This window comes from Rattus norvegicus, chromosome 16 (assembly GCF_021556685.1).
Source record: "Rattus norvegicus strain SHRSP/BbbUtx chromosome 16, alternate assembly SHRSP_T2T, whole genome shotgun sequence".
Lineage (NCBI taxonomy): Eukaryota > Metazoa > Chordata > Mammalia > Rodentia > Muridae > Rattus > Rattus norvegicus.
The window spans coordinates 73,784,385-73,810,407 of record NC_141549.1 but is presented as its reverse complement, the minus strand read 5'-3'; the positions used below and the strand labels follow the sequence as shown (position 1 = coordinate 73,810,407).

Sequence of the window (26,023 nt, the reverse complement as noted above, 5' to 3'; positions counted from 1 at the left end):
CGCATTATCCTTGGGAGAAGAGTCTGCCTTACCCTTGGGAAGCTCAGAGCAAAGTCAGACATCTGGGACTTAAACTGGAAAGCTGGGTGTTTCCCACACCATACAGAGCACAAACGTCCATCAGGCCCTCAATTCTTAGTCCCACCCTAGGACCACCTCTGTGCTACATTGAGACCATTGTCGGTGAGTAAAAACCACCTGAGTCACGTAGAAGGAGGGTGTGTGTGTGTGTGTGTGTGTGTGTGTGTGTGTGTGTGTGTGTGTGTACATGCACGCACTCCAGGGTGGTCAAGTCAGTATCTACAGCAGGAGGGGGCTTAACCCTGCATAGAGAAGGTATGATGATTGATACAAAATGAATGATCTAGTGGCAGAGACTGTAAGACTGATGCTTCCACATTGCTGGAAAGAAACAAGAAAGCATTGTATAAATTATTTAATCCTGACCCAGCGTTTCTACCCCACCCACCTTTGACCCTTTAGTTCCCGAATAAAAAATAAACCAAAAACTTTTATATATACAATTAGCCTTAAACATCATAAGAGCTGGGCAGATACTGCTCTCTCTGTTGTTTGAATCTACTTTCCTATCAAGAACCCCGTTATTACTTACTGTTTCATTTGGGCAGGCCTTAGCTCCAATGGGACGGCTCTCAGGACCATGTTCTCTTGACCCCTAACCCAGGGTGGCTTCTTCCTCCTCCTCCTGCCTTCTTCTTTTTCCTCATACTTCCTTTCCGACCCCAAGCTCTCGAAACCTAACCCCCACCTATGTCTTTTCTGCCCAACTATTGGCTGTTGGTATCTTTATTTTCCAATTAGAAATAACTTGGGGGCAGGGTCATTTTTTGTCCTACAAGAGCAGACTCTTCTTTGGGCCAACCAGCCTTGGGTCCCAACATTAGCATTAGAGTACAAGCAGTAGCACTAGGCCCACCCAGTAGACACGAGTGTCATTTTTCCCCCAGATTACACAGGAGTCAAGCATTCATCCAATTTGCCTGGGTTCTTTGGAATAATCAGCAGAAAGGGAACAAGCCTTGGACTCAAATTGGACCCCAGTCCTGGAGCAGCTTGTCATTCGCCCTCTTTCTCTTCCTCAAGAAGAATTGGGGAGCACATCACAGTGTAGGGCTAAGTGAATGAATGAATGAATGATTCAGTTCATTCAATAGAGAGACACCCAATCGGTGCCGAATTCTATTGAAAGCAATATTGGCTTCCATATCCTGGCAGAATCCAGTTGATACCAGAGATGGCCTTCCTCTAAATGAAGAACTCAGACTTGATTTGGCGATTTTCAACCAGCAGCAACCACCCCCTTCAAGCCCCTGGGTCCTCATGTGGAGCTAAGCTTAGCCACTCACACCCCAAACCACACCTCATGGAACGTCTTTTTCTGACTGCCACGAAGTCCCAGATTTAAGGCTGGACCACATACCCTTTCCATTTAGTGTTTCTATTAAAATTTTACATGTGCCTCGTAGTCGTTGGAATCCGGGCCTGGTCTAGGAAGTTACAACCTCCTGTTATGGACTGTTGGCAGAGCCGGGACAGGGAAAGTGGGAAAATTTAAGTGCCCAGAATTTACCCTGTGGCCGCTCTGCCCACCCCTCCCTCCAACCTTTCTTGCTGCCAAGAAACAAGCATGGCTAGCAGGCCACAGTGGGCCCCCAAGTTCAGCTCCCAGCACAGAGAGAAAAACACAGCGAGATAGTCGACTTTGCCAACTGTCCCTTTCCGTCTCATTAGGTCCCTGAAAAGCAGAACCAGAGAAGAACAGGTTTTTTTTTCTTTTAATTTTAATATTGTCAATTGTAATAAATTCAATTAAGTTACACCAACAGACTGTTTTCTGTTTATTCGGGGGAAATTAAGTTGTAGCTGTCAAAGCTGGCCTCTCTAGATGCTTGGTTTTGGAATAGGACTGTAGACTTTCACTATGGTAAGGAGTTCCGCTGGTTGCTAAAAGATCTAGAGTGAAGCTGATTGGGCAGGGCCATGTGATTCATTTAACACAAAGCCTGATCCCATCTGTAAACACAAGGGCAAACATCTTCTGAGGCACCTGACAAGACAGAACAAGTTTGTCGAAGCAGACCGAATCTGAATAGACACAGTTATGTTTTCCTAAGCATGCAGTGGGGACTCAGCATTTCCCAGTGAGTTGGGGACGAAAGAGTGTGTTGTGCTGGTACTGAGACTTGGGCAGATACACGCAGTTGAGTATTAGATGAAACCAACAGAGAAAGAAGTTTCTGTTTCCAGGATTCCCTTGTCTCTTCCCACGATTTCCCAACTCAAAGGTACACTACGGGCTGGGGGCCAGCTTGGAGTGACAGTCATTGATCAGGGTCCTGGACGTGTATCAGAATGATAGCAGAATGAGAGTAGAAACATAATCATCACTGTCAGCACTTGTCATTGCTAGGTTGAAAGAAACAATGACGTGCAGAGGAGTCTGGAAAACCACAAAGCCCTGAGCTTAGAGGCACACCCTTAACTCGGGAAGAACTGTGGGAAGTGTCTTGTAGGACATCCTAACTTTTGTTTGTAGTGAACTTCTGACCAGTGTTTCTAGGTTAGACGAATTAAAAAGCAAAATCTGAGACAAACGTTGTCAAACTCCTCCACACAGCTGACAGGAGTTGTGGATCTGGCCTGCCTGTCCGTGCTTTCTCTTCTGGTCTTATTGGAACTGGTGGTCTAGAACTGCCCCATTGTCTAGGCCATCCATCCTCAAACTGTGGATCTTGATCCCTTTGAGCATTGAATGACCCTTTTACGGGGGTCCCATATCAGACATTGACATTACGATTCATGACAACAGCAGATTTATAGTTATGAAGTAGCAATGAGAACAATTTTATGGTGGTGGTGGTGGGGTCACCACAACATGAGGAACTGCATTAAGGGTCGCAGCAATTGGGTACCAGCTTACTCTTCACTAGCCTAAGCTCTAAGATTATTTATTTATTTATTTATAATTTTGCATTTACTGGTGATTCGCATGTGTGTCTGTGCACCGCTTGTATGCCTGGTCCTCAGAGGCCAGAAGAGAAGATATTCTTAGAACTGGGGCCATAGACAGTTGTGAGCCAGCACGTGGGTACTGGGAATTGAACCCAGATCCTCTGAAACAGCAGCTAGTGCTCTTAACCTCTGAGACATCTCCCCCCGCTCCCCAACCAGATAATGGAACATACACAGTTTTAATGTGGAAATGCTTCTCTAGCAGTTTAAATTGTCCTTGAGTATAAAACAGCGGCTTTTCACACTCCCACATCCCCCAATCTCCAGGGACACTTACGTGGAGTCCTCACAGGCCTCAGCTCAGGGTCTCCCTTGTGGTACAGTGTTACAGCCTTCCCTGAGTGCTTGGGCCATCTCTGTCCACTTAGCTTGATTTACTCCACAAACTCCGGTCCTGAGATTTGGACCCGGGCTCTATTATTTTGGCTGAAGCTGAACAGGCAAGATTTTCCCCTTCATCCAGTTAATGAAGTCAATGTCTTATGTCATCATTAGTGCTGGTGCTAATCCAAGCAGAACTAATATTGGTGCTGTTCCAAGTAGAATTAACCTAACCCAACCCCCAACAAGCCAGATGTTTGTCAGGTACTTCTCACTGATGTTAATGAATAACTCCCTGAGGTTCGATAAACATCTGAGTCCACCAAAATGAACTTCAGGGACCCAGAAACAAACTGCTTGCATAATTGAGGTTGGTCCTAGGAGGCTATCAAGGCCTTAGGTATCAGAGCTGAATGTGGAGAAAGATGCCTTTACCCGAAAAGCCTGAGGGTCTCACCGTTGTCCAGAGAGCTGGCCATGTGTGGGCAGCTAACAGACTCAAGAGGTTTTCTAGGGCGTGTCTCTTTGTGGATCCTTCTTTTCCCCTGAGTCTGCACCGAAGCCTGGGTTCTGCGTGCATCTTTCTTTGGTAGAGGATGGGAGCAAGGAGAATGTTACAGCTCTTGTCTCTGCAGCTTGTGTGTAGGGAGAAGAGATAGCTATTGTCTGGGCACGTACTCTAGGAGAATTCTTCCTGAGGTGGTCTGCTTCATTCTCCGGCACCATGTAGAGTTTCTCTCACTTCTTCATCACCTACGATGTATCCATTTCAGACCTGCTCTCCCTGTGCTGGATCGATGCTCCCATAGGAATATGATAATAAGAACAGAAGCCATTTATGGCCTGACAATTTACATAGAAATTTGCATATGCTTTTCAGCAAAGCTATATATGAGGACTCAAATTTTTCCCCTCTTCCTCCCTTCTTTTCTCTTTTCCTCCCTCCTTCCCTCCCTCTCTCCCTTTCTTATTTTCTTACTTGTGGTTCAGGGGTAGGGGGTTAAATCTGAAGTGTACTACCATTGAGCTACACAGCAGCCCCATATCAGGACACTTTACGGATAGGGATTTACACACTATGTTTAGGACAAGACTGGGCCAGAGAAGATCCAGAATTGAAATCGAGGCTAGCTGGGGACACTCCTGTCCAGTTCATCAACAATGAGGTCACACGGTTAACAGGAGGTCGCACACTTATTCTACCAATAAAAACCAAGACAGGTGTGTATAGTATTTCCTACCTAACCCACAGAACCCAGACAATAGAAGAATTTACAAATGAGAGGAAGATTAAGTGAGAGGGACAAAGACTGAATAGAGGGCTTTAGGGGAATTTTTTAGATTTGCTAAAATAATGAAGACGGTTCACTAAAGAGATTATTGAAAAGCCATTTGCGGATGCTTAATTATTACAGTTGGCTGCTCTACAGTGGAATTTATCCGAGCTGCCCCGCCTCACTGGGCTAGATTGTCTTTAGGCTCCGTCTTCCTCTAACGGAGATGAGTACAAATGCCTTTTAATTACTATCTTCTAATGTGGATACCAAGAGAGGCTCTCCTCCCCCACCCTGTGGCTCTTCTCCTCCTCCTCTTCCTTATTCTTTCAGAATTATTTATTATATATAAGTACACTGTAGCTGTCTTCAGACACACCAGAAGAGGGCATCAGATCTCATTACAGATGGTTGTGAGCCACCATGTGGTTGTTGGGATTTGAACTCAGGACCTCTGGAAGAGCAGTCAGTGCTCTTAACCACTGAGCCATCTCTCCAGCCCCCCCAACTCCCCCCCTGTCCCCTGCAGCTGTTCCTAGATCCAGATGTTCAAATACTGCCTAATGTGACTCAGACTTATTGGCTGCTTACTCCCCGGGCCCTCCCTCCCTGTGAGCCTCACAGTAGAGCTAGAGACGAAACAGAACTTGGGCTTCTGCACTGGAACAAGTGAGATAGCACTCTGTCACTCGCTGGAGCCTTGCTGTATCCTAGGTGAGTTCACACAAGGCCACAGCAGAGCAGGGTGATTTGACCCTGCCCTTTCTCGTGTCTTGCCTCCCAAACTGCTGTGAGCACAAGAACGGAAACCTAGGGCCGAGTTTGGCCTGTCTCCATTCCCTTCTCATGTAAAACAGCCCACCCCTCCCCCCCCCCACTCCTGATACTATCTGGTCTACTTGATGCCTGTTATCTCTCTCCAAGCCACACTCACTTACTTCTCTTTCTCTTGTTGAGAGTGACAGAAACTTTTAGTGCCCTCAACTTAGAGTGCTTGGTTGTAGAGAGAGTATGTGAGAATAAACCCAATCTATACCAAGATTTCCTTACAGGCCATTAGAGCAGAGTTCCCCCCTGTGTCAGTGCTGAATCTGTTTGTGCAGCCATGTTTCCCATAGTGCCAGGCTATGGTGCTAACAGTAAATGTCCTGCACTCCACTCCTTCTATGCAAGATCTGAAATCCAATGGCCTCCTGAAACAACTATGACCATCTCCAGACATGAGAAAACCAAGGTGCCTATCCGCTGTGCTAGAGAGAAGGCTTCCAATCCCTTGCAGGACATCGAAGACCATGCCACGCACTCAGTCCATCTGAGCTGTTCCACCCACCCTTCCCAGAGTGACCTATGAAGGGGCAAAGTCTCCCCTGTGTCTTTGGTTTTCATATTTACCCCCAGGGTCTTCTTTTCTCCTCAGCTCTTCCAACACTTGACCTTCTAGTCCTTAATTGAGACATAGTCTATAACACCACATGACACTTTATGCAAATAAATGAAAGATCAAGGTATTTTTCAAAGGTCTCGTTTCTTGGGTAGGCACGGAGAACTAATGATAGTTTTTTGAAAAAAAAAGCCTCAGCAGGGATTTTTTTTTCCCCTTTTAAACCCGTGGATCCTGTAAGGCTGAGATGTTCTTTGAGCATCTATACGCGCCAGAATTTTGCGATGTAATTTACATATGTCATCACGTTTAATCTTAAGAACTTGGATGAGTAATTCTAACTATCCTTCTTAATTGATGAGAACACTGACACTCGAGAGGCTAAAAGAGATGGAGCTGACGTTAGAGACTGGTACTGTCTGATGGCAGAGCCAATCAATGAGGTGGCAAAAGAGAGCTAGACTCTGACACGGAAACCTAGCGATGGATGTCTCTAGGAGAATGCTCTGTCGGGCTCATTCTGCTTCATTTGGAGGCTGACATCAGCTTCTGCTCTTGGCTACCTCTGTCCTAACGCTGTTGGTATAGACGTTGGGTTCATTCTGGCAGAGAGCATGTGATGCCACCGCAAACATTTGGCTCTCCCAGTCTAGCTTCTCCCTTTAAGACTAATCTCAGGGTTGGGGATTTAGCTCAGTGGTAGAGCGTTTGCCTAGCAAGCGCAAGGCCCTGGGTTCGGTCCTCAGCTCCGAAAAAAAAAAAAAAAGACTAATCTCACCCTGACTTGGAATAGTCTGTGACAGGATAATTTTTTTTGTCTCCTGCCATGTCTCACGCATATTCTTAGGTTTTATCGATGACCACCTAGCCTCTTCACCACCCTCCAAGGTCATGACGTGGAGGTGACTACCCCCATGGGGTTGCAGAGAAAAACAGACTGCTCAGTAAGACGCCACGTAGCCCTTCCAGGAAATGGGGGAGAGTCCCAGAAAGGAGAAAGAATGGTTGTTGGGGCTACAGCTTGATGCTCAGTCCACATGAGCAGCGGGTAAGATCCCCTCCAGAGCTGACGAGCAAGGGAGGAGCTGGACTTTGCTGCCTTGCCAGGGAATGGCGTGGTGCTACAGCGACTCTCAAGGAGAGGCTAGGATGATGTCATCATGGCAAGGATAGAAACAAGCAAACCAAGGACTAGAAGGTCTTTCCCCCCTCTGTGTTATTAATTTGAAGCCAACGATGCACTCTGGTTGTGGGGGCCCAAAGCAGACGTCTACAGGAGTGTGAGTTCATTTGAAAGCATAGAGTCGTAAGTAGAGGTGTTACATGGGCACGGCTGACGCATCCTCTCTGTCTACGTTCTTCTCCCTCCTGTGCCCTTCTCTACAGCAGCAGGGCAGAGCACGAGAAATGTTTACTGTGCAATCCCCACGCCTATGACTAATTAATCTTACCATACACATTTGCAAGCCCATAGGAGTAGTTCGATCAACATGAAGAACTCTACCTCCGATGGTTATTAAATAAATACTTGATGTATACCAGTTATCCTCACCAGTTGTACTTGGGAATGCTAGTCAACTCTTTGGCCATGGAAATAATCATTATTGTTCTTTCACACTCGTGTAGCACCTTGGTCCTAAATAATCAAAAGCGTTTCCCATTTTCATTTTTACAACAACAGCAACTCATCTCAATACACTTATTAACGTATGCTTGACCTAATACGGAAGCCTCTGGTGTCCCTAACCTAGACACACGCAAGAGAAGCAGCAGCAGCTACCTCTATACCACCTGCTCACAGCACAGCACCCGCCCTCACCCCTGCCAGTCCTCTCACTCAGATGCCCTTGGTCCCTCTCTTGTCTTCGCAGACCGTCAACTCACCAGCCTCCTCTGATCCCTGCCTTCCTTTTCCTCCAAATTGAATTTCAACTTTTTTGTAAACCTCTGTGAAAATGGTGAACCAGTGCCAGAGCTGTCTTTTAATACACAAAGGCATAAATAATGCCATCCATCAAGGCTGTCACTCAGAAAGATGGATTGCTAGTTGTCCAGACCCCCGAATGACACCAAAGCCAAAGTTAGAAAGAGTCTCACTTCTTCGCATGTTCTCTCTCTCTCTCTCTCTCTCTCTCTCTCTCTCTCTCTGCTGGACTGCTTGATTCTGATTAATGGTCCTGTCAGGGTGGGATTCCACTTGCTTGGATAATGAGTCAAGAATGTATTCCCTGTCACAGGCACAGCAGATGTCAGGGGCAGAAGGGCTCAGGGATGCCAGAAACAATATACAGTTTCCTCCTAGTCCCCTGACAGGCCAATATGCTGCACAAGGTCTAATTTATGTAGACAAAATGCAGGCGGGGCCATAGCAACCAGAACTGCCCCACAAAGTCCTAGCTACAGTACGGCTTGCAAGCAGGGCCCACTCGCCGGGGTGGACGGCAGGAACCAGGTAATGAACACCACAGGCAGACTCAATACCACTCCCTCCAAAGGCCTGGACACACCAAGAGGCTCAAGACCCTTCGACTTCATTAATCTGCACTTTATATCATTATGGGAAGAAATCAAACAGGGCAGAGGGCTTCTGTTTCCTTTAATGGCTTGATTGGTTTATTCACTGTTGGGCTTACCCATTATCCCACGGGAGCTGCTGAGAAATGTCAGGTGCTGCAGCCAGATGCCCTCCCTGTTGGGCCTGTATTTGCTTGATCTCTGATGTTTCTGCACTGACACTGACGGTATGGAGGCCCTGTCATTCTACGGGTGCTCCAGGAAGCAGAGCAAGTCTGCAGCAGGAGTGAGGATGTGCCGTCCGCCTCCACCCGGAGGGGGCTGTGCTTGCACACAATCAACCTGTCCACCTAGATTTCGTGCATATGCGCATATTGCTTCCTTGAGAAAAATATCGTGGGCTGTTTCATGAGTTATGACATTACGGCAGTGTGTGCTTCCTTCAGATATTAAAATAAGACCACATTCTCTTTGACAAACAGCTCTAGCAGTTAAATGCTAAGGACACACCAGAATTGGATAAATCAAAACCAGGCAGGGGACTGTCAACTCACTCAGATTGGGAAGATGAGTCTCTCGTGTTTACCAATCTCCATTTTAATCTGAACCACGACCCAAGAGTTTTCCATTAAAAAAAAAAACAAACCTCAAAGACATGCTAAGACTAAAACTCCATGTGTCAAGGCTCTCTGTGCCTTCTAGACTTCCTCTCTACAGTGGGCTTGTTTGAATGCGTCTCTAGCTCCATGTCTTGCCTTGTTTCTTGTCTTGCACATTTAAAGGACATCATGACTGACATGTCATAAACCCAGCTGACCTTTCTTATGGTGCCTTTCTTGTGTTCCCCTCCCCTCCCCAGCATATTTCTACCCTCACCGAGTCTCCATTTCTAATTTAAAAAGCAGGACGTCCATTTGGAAGTTGAAGTAGGATGCCAGAAAAGGGATGGGTTGTAGAGGGGGTCAATTAAGGCTTTGCCTGGAGTGAGAATCAAGCCTCCAGGACGATTACTTAACCTCTCTGAGTTCTTCTGTCTTTGTGAAGTGTGATCGACAAGTTGCCACCGGGTGGCACTTGAGATCCTGCATATACAGTGTAGCCTACTTGGTCACCTTCCATTAGTGGCTACAGACAGCCAGGTGGTCAAGAGAAGGCGGTGTTTTGGGTATGCATGCTGCCCCATTGCCTAGCATTGATCTTTCAAAGGACAGGCAGGACATGTCAGGGCAGGCTGAAGGGATTATGTGGGACAGTGTCTTGAGGTACTGTCCCTCTCCCTCCCATGAGAACCCTCCAAAGTTCACCTCATTCCAGGCACAGTTCCTCAGGCCTGCGTCTTACCTACAGATGTCACTCGCGCCAATCCCCCTTGACCCGCAGCACTAGGGATCCACACAGTGCACCACGGAAGTGAGTACCTGTGACTTTTCACATCACAGAGTAATGGGAAAGAAATCAGAAGCAACTTTTCACAAAGAATCCACCTCTGGCAGGGTGAGAGGCATAAAAGTATGCCGTCCGATGAGGAAAAACACGTTGCCTCAGGGTGCGTGCAACACGATCCACTTCTTACTGACACGTGTATTTACTTAAATTCATTTCTGAAAAGGCACATAAAAGATTTGGCAGTACTGACCTCTGGGTAGTTACCTACAGAGGGATCACGGTTATCCTGATTGTGTATTGTTTTTATATTAAAGTATAATTTAAAAATAAAATGAAAAGTTAGAGGATCAAATTAAAGAAAACGATCTGCTTAATTTGAACTCACCTCAGTCTAGGCACTCAGTAGGCTGCGGGTGTATATATCTCAGTAGCTAAATCCTATTTGTAGTCTGCCCTGGATCCAGCCCCATGCCGCAAGCAGGAGCAAGCAAACACCTGCCTATAATATCCTGGAATTTACTGGAGAAACATCGGGCCGAAGCCAGTATTATAATTTGAATGAGCCCTACTTTATGAAAATTCGGCATGTGAAAGCCGAGAACATCAGATAGTGTTCTGGCAAGAAGAAATTATGGTAAAGGACCTCTCAGGATGGGAGGGCAGATGTGGAAACAGTTGACAGCGCACAAAAGTCCAGGGAGAGGTCACGGAGCAGATGTGTGCCGAGCTTTGCAATTATGAGAGGATCTTCATGCTGCAAACGGCTCCTTCGGCTTCAGGTTTCTGCACCATGTTCCTGGATTTGGGTGCCTCACCGAGGGCCTTTGGTAGGGCAGGGAAATCAGCATTTGTGATGGTTGAGGAACATCGCCACATGGCAAATAACCTGGGAGCTGGGTCCGCAGCCAGAGGCTGCCTCCTTCAAAGAAATAAGCCACAAGAAGCAATTTATAGGCAACTTGTGGGGAATCGCTCACTTTGTAAAATGAACAGCATTTGCACCGGCTTGGCCTTTGAGCGTGCCTGTTTTGGTTTGTCTAAGTGGAGGTCATTCATCACAAACCGTGAAATCCCAGAGCAGGGGCGCTAAGCAAGGTCAACAGAAAGACGCCGGAGTTTGCACATTGGAATAAGCACCAGGAAGAGCTGCAAGGGAGGTTCATTTAAAGTCCCAGTTTCCTAAATGATTTCCGAAGCCCTGCTTGTCCCGGGTGGAATAGGATGTTGTGGAAGATGCTCCTGTTGACATTGGTGCACAAGATGCTTTGGACCAGCTACTGTGCTGGGCCACGCAGCTATCCGATTGGCTTATAAGGTTTACATATTACAGGGATGAGGACCAGTGTGTTACCCAGTCATGTTCCTGTGCTCTCTAAGGTGTCCTTGTGAAGTCCTAAGGAAGGAAACAGTCGGCAGCCATTGCTGGCTCATCTCTGGCCACAGGCACATGCATATGAGTGCTTCCTGACCCTTTCTGAATTTCTGTTACCCAGAATCAAGTATCATTCAAAAGTCTTATGTGGAGAACTCTAAAAAGGGACAGTATGTAAAACAAAACAAAGAAGCAAAGCAAAACAAAACAAAACAAAAAACCTGTTGGCTGTTCCCAGGACCGTGATGCCATCTTGTATGCTCTTTCTCTGTTCCTCCTTTGATGTGGTTCAACTCTTTGCGCAATGTATCCTTGTATGTAAACTTCCCATCCATCAATCACCTAGTGGCTGTCTCAGTTACCGGATGGAATCATGCTAGCCTGTGATTGTATTCAGGCACTCCTTACTTTGCTTAGTAATTGGTCCTCCAAAGGCAAAGTGATACTAGCATTTTAGATATTCTGAAGAGATTCTATAAAATGATTCTTTCAATTGGAAAGATGGAGGCACAATATGACATTTTGAAAAAGATGTCACTATCAACTAATTTTTGTTATAATTGTTCCGTTTTTATTATTTCTATACTAGTCCGGTTTTAAAATTAGCCTTCTGTTAATTTGTAAGCCAAACATAGCTAAAACATGTGCCCCCTCCCCAAACCTAGCACGCATAGGGTTCAGCATCCTCTGGATGTCTTGGAGCACATGCCTGTAAATGACAGGGAGGGGACAGTGTATGGTGTTTGCTGTCCCTCCGTCATAGTTGGGGTCCTTGAATTTTGATGTAGTGTTTTAGTAAGTTACCCACCCCATCTTCCAGGTTAGTTCAGACCCAGCCTTCTCTGCCTCTCTGGACTGCCACAGCTCCTGTGTGGGAAGTAAACTATCAACTATGAGGCTGTGTTAGGGTTCCCATGTTTGCATTAACATCGAATTCATCATTAGACATTTAAAAACATTACCTTTTCCCCTTCCCAGGCAAACTTTGCTCACTACCTCATACCTCCTCATGCCTTCTCTTCTTAACTGTAATCTTTCATGACCGCTATAATCCACTCCTGCATGGTTCCCACACAGCTGACTCACAGCTCCCCAGTGTAGAGTCCGTCTAAGTGTCCCATGACCTTTGAGCATGATTAGGACTGACTCCTTAACACAGCACAGGGAACGTCCGACTCATGCTTCAATCCCTGCTTCTTACGTTACTAGGTCTCCCCACTGCGTAGAACCCATGCAAGCCAGTTCACTGTAGGCACAGTTTTTCATGCCTAACCTTTTGCCTGCTTGAAATGTCCTTTTTTCCTCTTCCCCACGACATCATTACCTCCCTAATAAAGACTCTGTTATCTCAGCTTCACTAGAGGGAATTTGTCGATTTCCTGAACTTCCATGGGGCTGCCAAGCAGCATCCGCCTCACGGTTGTTACCTTGCCATTTGACTGTCTCTCCTGTTGACTGCATGGGGGTCTTATTTGGCAGTTGTGTCCCCAGCCCGTAACATCACATGTGAAATATAGAAGATTGTCAATGAATATTTTAAAAGTTGAAATGAACAATGAGAACATCGTGCCCTGAGCCCTAGGATTACCCTGCCGATCCCCACAAGCTGGCTAGACATTCCCTATCCACCCACAGGCATTCCCAGGTCTGTAAGAGAAGTTCACCTGGTTCTACTCCCTCCCTGGGCTTCTGCATGGAGAGCTAGTCAATCCCAGGCTGCCTTTAGTTTAGGGGGAAAAAAAACCCCAGCTTCATTTCAGACTCAATACGGCCAATTAATTTACATGGGAAGGTTTGTGGCTCCTATTCCTTGAGTAAAACAGGAAGAACCTAAGGGAAAGTCTCAGCCTGGCTCATCACCTGCCTCAGCCTAGCCTCTGGAACCTAAGGACGCTCCTGTCGCGGTCACGAAGACTGTCTACCAAAGGACACCATGTTTCTCTTTACAGGCCCTTGTTCCTACTCAGATTTTTTTAATCGAAAGCAGCGATCAACCCTTAAACTTAGAGAAAAAGAAAACTAAATCTGCCGGTCTCTTTTGCTGGGTAGGTCTTTGGTTTTATTTTATCACCTTTATTACAAGCTTTGGGCTTGTGGAAAAAAATGTCCCAGAACTCCAGAGCCTCAGCTCCCAGCCTGCAATGAAGGAGAGGTGCAATTCTCAGTTCCCCAAACCGAGAACAAGCATGGGTGATCAGAAGCATAAAGTCCCAGTGCTTAAAACTAGCATGTCTGGCCTGCTGCTTGGCTGGGGACTCAACCTGCCCAAATGTTGGGGCTTTAGAGAAACAAAGGTTCAGGACACAGGAAGGGATTCTGCCAGCTGAGACCTCTTTGGATGGATGTCAGCTCTCCTTCTACACAAGAAGTCACTGCAGTTTGCTTCTCTGATCTCACTGTAGAAGCATCCACAATATCCTTATTCAGTTACAGTCAGGACAAAGAAGTTCCAGAAGAGAGAGAGAGAGAGAGAGAGAGAGAGAGAGAGAGAGAGAGAGAGAGAGACAGAGACAGAGACAGGAGAGAGAGAGCAAGGAAAGAAAAGATATGAACGAGAATCACTCACATATGTTAGAGCTAGAAAGCATCTACTTCATTACATACATTATATTAACGAGGAGAGTGGGTTGCAAGGACGTCTTGGCTCCTAAAAGGAGGTTAGAATTCTTTCGTGTCCTTTCGATCTTACTGGGTGGAAACAGCATGCAGGATCATAACTGGACACAGTCTCTGGCACAGGGCAGATAACATAACACAAGCTCCATGAAGGAATGCTCAAGTCAGCTCTCAGTGGGATAAAAACAGCCCACTATTTCATTGTCTTCTGGCAAATCTCCACAGGGAACATCTGATCTTTTTTAATGCTCTATTTTGAAGGGCTTTCATATTCATAGAAGACGTAAGAATAATGCAAAGGATCACTCTTCACCCCCTTTCCTGGATTTGAATGCTTTTTTCCCCCCTTTTGGTTTGTCTTATTGTTTGGGTTTTTTATTCTTATTTTTTTGGTACTGGTGGTGGCCTCCAGGACCTTGGACATGCCCGGCAAGCACTCTACCACTGGTTATTCCCCAGCCCCTAGATGAATCAGTTCCGAACACTTACCCCTGACCTGCATTTATACACACACGTACCATGCCTCTTTAGTCTTAGATGAATAGATTTCTTTGACTCTCTCTCCCTTACTACCTTCTTCCTTCTAGCCCCCATGCTCAGCTCGCAGCCACTGTCTAACAATGTCCTCTGTGGAGGTTTCCCATTCCAGACCTGGCTCACATCTTCCTCTCAATGACCTCACAACCCGCACAGTGACCGACCAACTCGGTCCTTCATGGAACTGACCCTGATAAAGAGCACAGACCAGCTCTTTTACAAAACAATTCCCCTCTGTGGCACTCCACAGGGTAATGTGATCTCAGGGCACAGCGGTGGTGGCAGGAGGATCAGGAGCTCGAGGTCATTAGTTGCCAGCTTGACAGGCTCTAGAATGATTTGGGAGATGGGTCTCTAGGCCTATGAGGGATTATCTTGACTAGGTAGCTGATGTAGGAAGACCCGCTTCACTGTGGGCAGGATTGTTCTGTACACAGACGACTCTAGATTGAAAAACAAAACAATACAGCGACAACACAGAAAGCGGTTTCTTAGTGCAATAGGCACGATGCGGGGCTCATAGGTGGAGAAACTGAACTGGGCATGCGCACATTCAGCTCACCCAGTTTCTGATTGTGGCTGTGTCGTGAGCACCTTCAGGTCCCTTCTGCCTTGACTTCCCCAACACGATGTTGTACTGAATTCTGGAACTTTCCCTTTCTCCCCTAAGTAGCCTTTGTTGGAGTATCTGTATGACAGCTACAGAAAAAGAAAATAAGGTAGTCACTGTTGGATGTCATGAGACCCCACCTCAAAAATAAAAAAAGGATAAAGGATAAGCTAAAAAATGCCCCTCCTGTTTTATTGGCCCGGTACTCCCAGGCAGTTGGATCGAGACTGTGGCCATTTGTCTGAATCACTCTCTGAGAGCTGCTGTATTATTCTCACGGTACCACGTTTAAGATGCAGGAAGTCTCGCCGTTAATGACGCTGGTAATTCTCACTTTCAGCCGTTCTGCCTTATTATTGCTGTCTTCCCCTTTGTAATGGGTGAGTAATTTACAAGAAACACAGCGAGGCCGCATTGATAGCCTTTCTCAACCAACTCCCTCTTCTGAGTTAGCAACCAGAAAATTCTCCCTTTTGCCCATTGGGCTACCGTGCAGGCAGGAGCGTATGTGTCCGTGGAGGTTGGAAGTCAATGCCAGATGACTTTCTCAGTTCCTCTCCACCCAAGTTATTTTATTTCTTCCTTTTGAGGCAGTCTCTCACTGAACCTGGGGCTTACCAAATCAGATGGATGGGCCTGCCGGGGATCCACCTGCCTCTACCCGCACCGAGATCGTACGTAGCGTGGACCATGGTACTCTTCTTTCAGAGGGTCTGGGAGAGGAGACACAGCTATTTTGCTTGGTGTTCACGTTGCCTCAGATTTGACCGGAAGTGTACTGCCAAGCTCTCTTTTGTCTTCCGGTGGGCACTTTGGAAAAGGTCTGTCTCCCTTTCTGGCAGTTTAGGGTGTTCCAGGGTTTACTTCCGTTTTGTCATGCCTCGGAAGCAGCATTTCTCCAGTGGCTCTTGTTTAGATTTTATTTTACTTTATTTATTTTATTTTATACACAGGGGTCTTTTCAAGAAAGCAAGGTCCTGGTGGTTTCTGTTGCTATGCCTCAGAGATAAGGGCCTCTTGCCAGATGGCAGACAGACTTGAAGATGCAGAAGCAGAGAAGGGAGTGCGGACATTGACTGAGGCTGGGGATGCTCAGCCTCGAGATTAACACTAACAAGATGAATTTAGAAGTCAGCTCTAGTCACTGATAAACAAACAAACCAGCAGATCAACAGAACACAACCGCAATAGCCATTTAGCTCCCAGACCATCAAACGGCCCAATCAGAAATCTCGTCTCAACAGCTTAACCAATAACGGAGCATCCAATGTTGTCCCTTAGCTCACCTCACTGAGGTGAAATGCAGGCCATGTAGTCCAACAGCAAAGACACTGAGGAATAAAGGGGAGATAAGGCACTGTCTTTCGGTACAAAACTCTCTCACCTTTAGGAATAGACAAAACCTAGTCTGATTCGTCTGTAATGGTTTTTTTCCTTTTTCAATTCTGGGGTTCAAATGATATTTGAGAAATGTTATAGTGCATATTGAAAAAAATAACCTAACTTAACCTGTAAACAGTAAGAATAGATGCTGGTCATATCTACATGTCTTCCTGTGAAGTGTACATTACCAACAGAGACAGCCATTTGAGTTCAGCAGGATATGCGGATGGTTCCTGACACCTCCTCACCTCTATCGTCATCATAACCCCTGATGGGCTCCTGGGTCACAGGCACTGTGACCCATGGGATGATGAGTCCACACGGCTAGAAACTTGCACGCACTCCAAAACTAGACTCTCTATCATCAACCAGAGTCTCTCGGTCCTTTGAGTTACCAGACCCACTGCCCAGCATGGTGGTCAACCTGAGGAGGCAGTATGGGCCAAAAGGAAGCTTTTCTCTTTCCAGGCTCTATGCATCTTCCCACTTTGAGAGTCATATCTTACCCGGAAGGCAAGGAAGGTGACGAAAAAAATAGAAGCCAAGTGAGCCATTTTGGAGAGGTGGTGTTTGACAAGGTTTGTGCTGGACCTTATGTATTTATAATTCTGTGTTATTTGTATAGTGAATATTTTATTTTTATTTTGTAGACAGATGCTGCAGGGCTCCGTCGGCAGGCACAGATTTGTAAAGGCTCAGGTCTTCAGCTTCAGTAGCATGCACTGTTTCATTGGAACCAACTCTCTTCAGATCACACGTTCGGCATTGTCCCTCATGAGCATCGTTCCTTTGAAAACGTACTGTGTGGCTGAGAGCGATGGGTCGGTGGTTAAGAGCTCTTCATGTTCTTTCAGAGGACACGCATTTGGTTTCTAGCATCTATCTCCAGGAACTCACAACTACCTATAACTCTAACTCCAAGAGAGGCAGTACCCTTTTCTGGCTTCTGAGACCTGAAGTGGAAATTTCTGGTTTTTTTGAGACTCAGTTATATCATATTTTTTTCCTGGAAACTGTCTTATGAGAGGATGTATCTGTTGAAGTAGGCACGTGGTGTTTTCCTGGAAGCTTCCTGGAAAAGGGGCATGTGATGTTTTACTGGAGCGGATGCTGGAGAGAACACATGATGTTTAGAAAGGATGTAAGCATGGCCCCAACACACAGTGGACGATGCTGCGTGGTAGTGGTTTGCCTTGCCACTCTTTGCTGGTTATCATTGGTCGTGACTTCACAGAGAGAAATGCTGGCCGTGTTCCAGTGACTTCTTGCCAGTTTAGCTCACTCAGGCCAATTGGCAGAGCCTTGTGGTTTTTTTTTTTTCAGGATTGAACTGTGGTTGCTGACTGCTGAGTAGTGTTTCCAAGTGGGTAGAGCCACCGTTGCTGATTCGTGCACGCTGAACCGCTGATATCCTGACAACGAAGATTGGGGTTGCCCAAATGAACTATTTCTAAACAGGGCCACACCCACTTTTGGCCTATTAACCTTTTCTTTCCACCACCTCTGGTGGGTGATGGGCTAAAAGGGAGGCTAAAGCATTTAAGAACCTTATTAAAGTAGGTTGTGAAAAATCTAAGCCTACAGTGGGCTTCTGCATTCACATGCACCCCTGTAACACACATAAGCTTAATTTAAAAACAACAAAATGAATCTTTAAAATAAAAGTGAGTACACAATGTAAACTGTGTTAGCTTTCTGTTAATAAAGTCCCTGAGCTGGTCCCTTATGAGAAGGAAAGGTTTACTTTTGGATCAGTGTTTCAGAAGTTCCACCACGGTCAGGTGGCTCATTTCTTTTGGGCCTGTGGAGGGGCAGCACATCAGGAAGCCAGTGTGTATCCGACCGGGGGTGACCGAGAAGTAGGAAGAGATATGAAGATACTCTATCTCCAGAGTTTCCTTTTTTTTTTTTTTTTAAATTTTTTTTTTTATTAACTTGAGTATTTCTTATATACATTTCGAGTGTTATTCCCTTTCCCGGTTTCCGGGCAAACATCCCCCTCCCCACTCCCCTTCCTTATGGGTGTTCCCTTCCCAACCCTCCCCCCATTGCCGCCCTCTCCCCAGAGTTTCCTTAAGGGCATATTCTCAACCATAGCCTCTCCTCTTACTATACCCATGATGGTTCGAATATGTATGACCCCCATGGACTCATGTGTTTGAATCCTTAGCCCATGAGGAATGGCACTGTTAGGAGTGTGGCCTTATTGGAGCAGGTGCAGCCTTATTGGAGGAACTGTGTCACTTACTGTAAGGGCAAGCTCTGAGGTCTCCAATGCTCAAGCTCTACCCAGTGTGGGACAGTCTTATTGCTGCCTTCAGATCAAGATGTGGAACTATATGCTCCCCCAGCACCATGTCTACCTGTACACTTGCATGCTTCCCGCCATGATGACAATGGACTGAACCTCTGACACTGTAAGCCAGCCCCAATTAAATGCTTTCCTTTGTAAGAGTTGCCTTGGCTGTGGTGTCTCTACCCAGCAATGTAAAATCCTAACTAAGACAACTCCCTACCTCATAAAAATTCTACAACATTTCAGTAGCATCACAGGCTGGTGACTAAGCCTTTAATTCATAGATATTTGGAGAACATTTGAGAGTAATCTGTTACATGGTTATCAGGGTTCACTGAAACCCTGTCACTATGCCTAGATACCATTCATTCAGAGATTCTCAGAAGCCCCAACTTAAAGGCCACACATAGCTCATCGTCAGTGTCTAAAGATGTATCTGACAATGATGAAGACATTAGTTTTAGCTCAGCCCAGCCCATGCTCCTGACCTCTGGGCCCTCATATAACCTGACCAAACACCTAGCTTTAATACAGCCAGTGTGTGCACTGAAAGCCTATGGGAAGATCAGCCTCATCTCAGCAAGTATGCAAATCAGAAACGTCAGAGAATTTCTTCACCATCTTCCATAATGTTCATTATAAAGGCGTCCCAGGTGGCAGGTGGCTATTAGCTCCTCGTGACCTATATAAATGTCACATGCAAAACTACTGCCCTGGAAAACATCTTAAAATAAATAACAACAGGAGGGACCGGAGTCTGTTGTCATCAATATTTACAGTTTATGCGTTCTCAAGCTGGCAGAGAGACGCATTCACCCCACTGGGGAATTCAATTAGCAAGTGCAGCACAGGAAGTGCTCTCCCACGAGAACATTGCACACAGATGAGGAATGTCTGCCTTTATAAGGCAAGCCAGTGACTGGGATGGATGGGGTGGCCTCGGGGCATCACTTAGCCCATATTTGGAGGCTTTGTCGCCTGATTTGTGTTCTCGTGGCCAGGCACACCATTGATAAAGGCTGAGCCGTCTTCTTCATCATCATCGTACCTGCAGTATCCGAAGTGAGAGTGTGGTTTGTCATCAAAGGGAAGCAGTGGATGGCTATGAATATGCATACGTGCGTGCAGTTACGTGGCATCTCAATTTTGTTTGAAGCTTAGAGAATCAACTTCTTTCTTATTTGAAATGCACAAAAGCTATGCCTGCCAACTTCCAGCATTACAAAAAAAGTGCTTCTCACCATGATCTGTTTGTGTGGGTGCATGCGCATGTGTGTGCGTGCCTGCGTGTGTGATGCATACACACAATTTATATACACACACACTATATATATATGTATATGTATATATATATATATATACATATATATATATCTTTCTGAACCTGTCAATGTGTCTAGCACAACACAATGTAAATCTGGTTCTCCAGAAGAACAACTGGAAAAATGCTTCGCCAATCTGCTCACTGAACTGAATTCAGCTTACATTGTTTTGCTGAGTCTATGGTGTAAAGGCTCTGTTTGGATTTTTGTCTTATGTTTCTGAAGGCTGAGATGGCCCCAGAAGCTTGGAAGTTCATCTGAGTGACAGGGAACAGGGAGGACTGGATGAAAGGGTTTCACATGGAGAGCTCCCTGAACTCATCAAGTGGTCCAGGTCTTACTTTGTGGTTTATGATTCTTGAGGTTCCTTGTGTATGTAAACGAGGTAAAATTCCTTCCAACTTAATTCGCTCTAGTTCTTAGGCGTTGGGTAAAGCTTGTCAACTAATACAGCATATAAAATCTGGTGGTAAGGAAAAATGAAGTCTGAGAAACATCGCTGCTAAGACAGCAGTTCTCAACCTGTGGGTCTCGACCCCTTGAGGGGGGTGTCACATGATCCTTTCACAGGTTGCCTAGGGCCATCAGGAAACACAGATATTTACCTTATGATTCCTATATATTTGGTTGTGAGCCTAGCCTTTAACCATCTCTCCAGCCCATGATTCCTAACAGTAGCAGAATTACAGTTATAAAATAGCAACAAAATTAATTTTATGGTAAAGGGATCACAACAAGGTGAGGAGCTGTGTTAACGGGTCCCTGCGTTAGGAAGGTTGAGAATCACTGCTCTAGAGCACGGGAGTGAGCTTCATCAGAAACTCTGAACGAGGTGGTCTAAAAGTTCTAAGAATGCTTGCATAATTTACCTTCCAGATTGGGGGATTCTGAAAACAAAGGCGGTAAAAATGGCTCATCTTAACTGTCAACTTAACGGGGTTAGAATTGTCATGGAGACTAACGGTCATGTCTATGGCGGAGTTTCTGGGCTGGGCTAATTGAGGTCAGAAGACCACTCTAAGTGCCGGTGTCACCATGTCACGGGCTGGGGTTTAGATGGACTGAAATGTGAGCCAAGTGCTACCATTTATCTCTGTGCGCTTCCTGATTCAGCACGCGGTGTGACCAGCTACTTCATATTCTTGTTGCCTAGCCTATGCAGCCATGGGGACTGTGCTCTCGACCTGTGAGCCAAAACAAAACCCTCCTTTAAGTGGATTTTGTCAGAGCCACGAGCAAAGTAACTATAAGAACAATGCTCTGAATAATTTCACCAAGACAGCAGACACTCCCTAGGGGTGTGGGAAGGTCATGTTTCTCAAGGATGATTTATAGATATCGTGGGGAGCTTATTTAAGCATTGCGTGCATTTATATAATAACTGTGTTCCTTATAAGAAATAACTAGGGCAGGAAGCCGTCAGTGTATAGAAGAAATGACTCTATAACTTGACAGCACTTTGTTTTAAAAACTGGTTCTTTTCTAACTTGCTCTGTGACTCTAAGCCTCTAATTTCTCATTTGCAAAGCAAGAATAAAATACCTTGGGAAGCTGTTGTCAGAATCAGACAAGGTAAGAAAAAAAAGTGAAATGTCTAACACACTGCTTGGATAGAGTAGGCACGTAATTTTTATTTCCCTTTCACCGGAATGATCGGGCCCTGCTTAGACCTGCTGCGTTCTTTCAGTCCTCGGTTTTAAACTGAAACTAATAAAATACACTCCAGAAGTTAATTTCCAACAAAAGCATCTGTTCAAAAATGACAGCTGACCGACTGTAACAGGGATACCCGTGAGTTTATTTTTGTGAGTCCTACTGTGAAGTGAAGTCTTTGATGCAAGTGTTATTTTTATTTTCGCTTTTGAAAATTACATGGGGTTGATCTGAGGGCCTGAGCTACTGGTGTTCTGTTCAGGAAGTTGTCTTCTGTATCAATGAGTTCAAGGCTCTTCCGCATTTTTTTGTTCTATTAGATTTAGTGTATCTGGTCTTATGTTAAGATTGTTGATCCATTTGGACTTGAGTTTTGTGCAGGGTGATAAATAGGGATCTATTTGCATTCTCCTACATGCAAATATACAGCTAGACAAAAACTGTTGAAGATGCTCTCCCTTTCCCATTGTATGGTTTGGGCTTCTTGGTCAAAAATCAAGTGCCCGTACACGTGTAGTTTTATTTCTGGGTCTTTGATTCTACATTTGATCAACCTGCCTGTGTCTATACTAATACCATGCAGTGTTTATCACTATGGCTCTGTAGTGCAGTTTGAGGTCAGGGAGGCTGACACCTCCGGAAGACCTTTTATTGTTAAGGATTGTTTTAGCTGTTCTGGGTTTCTTTGTTTTTCCAAATGAAGTTGAGAAGCGTTCTTCAAGATCTGTAAATAACCGTGTTGGGATTTTTGATAGGAATTGCATTGAATCTGAAGCTTGCTTTTGTTAAGATGGCCATTTTCACTATGTTAATCCTTCCATGAGCAGGGGAGATCTGTGCATCTTCTGATGTCTTCCTCAATTTCTTTCTTCAGAGACTTGAAGTTATTATCATAAAGGTCTCCCACTTGCTTGGTTAGAGTTACACTAAGATATTTTATATTGTTTGTGGCTATTGTGAAGGGTATTGGTCCCCTAACTTCCTTCTCAGCCCATTTATTGTTTATATAAAGGAGGGCTATGATTTCTTTGAGTTAATGGGTCCTTGTGAAATTGGAAAGCTCCTGAAATTGGAAAGTCAAAGGACACTGTCAGTAGGACAAAATGACACCCTACAGATTAGGAAAAGATCTTCACCAACCCTACATCTAACCTCTGTTACTATCTAAAATATATAAAGAACTCAAGACATTAGACACCGATAACCCAAATATCCCAATTGAAAACGGGGTACAGAGCTAAACAGAGAATTCTCAACAGAGGAACTGGAATGGCCTAGAGGAAATGTTCAAAGTCCTTAGTCTTCAGGGAAAGGCAACCCAAAAATGACTCTGAGATTCTACCTTACACCCACTAGAATGGCAGAGATAATAAACTCAAGGAATGGCACCTGCGGGTGAGGTTATGGAGCAGCAAGGGGAACACCCCTTCATTGCTGGAGGGAGTGCAAACTTTTACAAATACTCTGGAAATCAATTTGGCCATTTCTCAGAAAACTGGGAATAGTCCAACCCTCAATAGTCCTTTTGGGTTGAGCACATACCCAAAAGATGCTCAACCATCCCACCAAGACACATGCTCAACTATGTTATAGCATCGTTACTCATAATAGCCTGCAACTGGAAACAACCTAGATGTCCCTCAACTGGAGAATGGATGAAGAAAATCTGGTTCGTTTACACACTGGAATACTACTCAGCTATGAAAAACAAAGACATCATGAATTTTGCAGGCAAGTGGGTGTAACTAGAAAATATCATCCTGGGTGAGGTAACCCATACTCAAAGGACACGCATGGTATCTACTCACTAATAAGTGGATATTAGCCATAAAGTGTAGGAAAACCGCACTATAATCCACAGACCCAAGGAAGCCAAAAAACAAGGAGGGCTCCAGGATGGATGCTTGAATTTTTCTCAGAAAAGGAAATAAAATAGACATCAGAGGTTGGTGGAGGGAGGGTTCTTGGTGGGGGAGGGGATTGAAAGGGGTGGGTGGGGGCAGGGGGGACTAGGTATAGGGAGAACAAGGAAGAGAGAAGAGAAATCGGTGGTGGGTGGGGCATCTCCAGGACATGGCAGAGACTTGGGATAGAGGGAAGCCCCAGGGTGTTTATGGGGAGTGACTCTAGTTGAATAGGGATATGGATCCTGAAGTGACCACTTCCTGTAGCCAGGCAGGGCTCTCCATGGAGGGATAAGGATAGCAACCCATCCACAAAACCTTTGACCCAAAATGTGTCCTGTCTACCAGGAGTTCAGGGGCAAAGACAGAGCAGAAATGGAGGGAATGGCCAACCAATGACTGGCCCAACTTGAGAGCCATCCCGTGGGCAAGAATCAACCCACTACACTGTGATATTCTGTTATGCTTGCAGACAGGAGCCTAGCTATCCTCTGAGAGACTCCATGCAGCAGCCAATGGAAAGAGAAGCAGAGACCCACAACCAAACATTGGACGGGAGCTCAGGGAGTCTTGTGGAAGAGTTGGGGGAAGAAAGGATTGAGGGACCTGAAGAGGACAGGGATTGCACAGGAAGACCAACAGAGTCAACTCACCTGGACCTTGAGGGATCCCAGAGACTGAATCACCAACCAAAGACTGAGCATGGGTTGGACCTAGGACCCCTGCACATATATATAGCAGATGTGCCGTTTGGTCTTGATGCATGTTCCCCAGTAACTGGAGCAGGGACTGTTTCTGAATCTGGCTGCCTGTGGCTCCTACTCCTCTAACTGGGCTGCCTTGTCTGGCCTCAGTGGGAGAGGATGCACTGAGTCCTGCAGTGACTGGATGTGCCAGGAGGATGAGGGTAGTGGGAGGTGGGGGGGGGAGGTGATACCCAGAGGGTAGGCTCCCCCTTCTGAAAGGAGCAGGGGATGGAGGAATGGGGAGATCTGTGTGAGGCAGGTACGTGGGAGGAGAGGGGAGCTGTATTGGATGTAAAATGAAGAAAGAAAGAAAACAGGAAATTGCATGAGGCTGTGCAAATGGAGACTGAGCGATGTTGAGCCAAGGTTTTGATTAGAAGCAGAGGGGCTCGTTTCTAATGAAAGCTCCAGTTCACGCAAAGTGTGCAGCACGCAAATCACAAGCCATGGATTTTTATCACGCACCTAGTGATGCGGGATGGTTGGTAAAATGGAAGACCTGGGTATCGTCCCATACACCCTCCATATATTTCAGATAAGAGTGTTTTGGGGTTGGGGATTTAGCTCAGTGGTAGAGCACTTGCCTAGGAAGCGCAAGGCCCTGGGTTCGGTCCCCAGCTCCGAAAAAAAAAGAAGAACCAAAAAAAAAAAAAAAGAGTGTTTTATAATAAAAAGTCAGTGTACGCTATGTCATTTTATTCTCCCCCCCCCCCCAAAAAGATCCTCAAATGGCACAGAATCTCATGTGTCAAATCCCACATCTTCATGTGGCTCCTTTGGTGCCTACTCCCAAGTTCAAGTTCAACTTACTGGTCAATACAGGCTCTACTTAAATTGGTGGAGTGGAGAGCATGGACTCCGGCTAAGCTGTGAGACTTGGGATGGGGACCTGAGGGAGGTTTTTGAGGAAGAAGAACCCTGGTGTTCTCGGTGGCACGTGTCTACAACCCTAGAACCTGGAAGGCTGAGAAAAGAGGACCAGCAATTTGAGGCACGTGACTCGGGAACCGGGGCTCAGGCCACAGCTCAACACGGCATCTGCTTAGGATGTGCAAGGCTCCGACTTCTGACATTGATACTACAGAGAGGGGAGAGAAGGAATGGGAGAGAGAGGGAGAGAAGGAAGAGGAGGAGAGGGAGGAGGAGGAGGAGGAGGAAGAAGAAGCGAGTCCTTCAGCCAGGGGTGAGATACATTAAGCCGGCTGGCGAAGGAAGGCTCTGAGAATGCCACCCCCTCCCCCTCCGCTCCAGTTCTTAGCTTGAGGGTTGTGTGAAACGTGGAGGGGAGAAGACAGGGGGAACGGGAAAGTCTCAGTTGAGCACAGTGGTCTACAGTTTAAGAGAGGCACAGAAGTCACCCAGATTTAGGAGGTGGATGGCTAGAAAACCTGGGATCAAGCTATCCAAGGAAAGCGCTCTGGGAGGGAAGAGAGTGAAGGGCACTCCGCTCTGCTCCATGACTGGGTGACAGGAGCCCAGAAGACCTGTGTTTTGAGTGGCTCATGCAGCTTGGTGGCTGAGCCACTTTATTCCATTCAGCAAATGAATTCGGGCATCAGTTTTCTCACCTGCCACTTAGACTCACTGGCAATACCCCACAGAGAAGCTGAAAAATTTAAACGGAAGCCAACATCCAGGCCTTAGAATGCAAGGAGCGTCGAACCAACACTGAACA

The 26,023-nt window shown here is 45.9% G+C and overlaps 1 protein-coding gene and 1 long non-coding RNA gene across 1 annotated transcript; both read right to left on the bottom strand.

Moving 5' to 3' along the window:
- Positions 1-26,023, bottom strand: part of Erich1 (glutamate-rich 1) — a gene marked incomplete at its 5' end in the record, with an annotated part of 52,793,804 nt that overhangs the window by 9,853,956 nt on the left and 42,913,825 nt on the right.
- LOC102548721 (uncharacterized) lies at positions 13,319-15,813 on the bottom strand. Its single transcript, XR_015640429.1, has 3 exons — positions 15,663-15,813; positions 14,997-15,133; positions 13,319-14,877 (listed from the first exon to the last, which is right to left on the bottom strand). It is a non-coding gene; the product is annotated as an uncharacterized LOC102548721 (long non-coding RNA).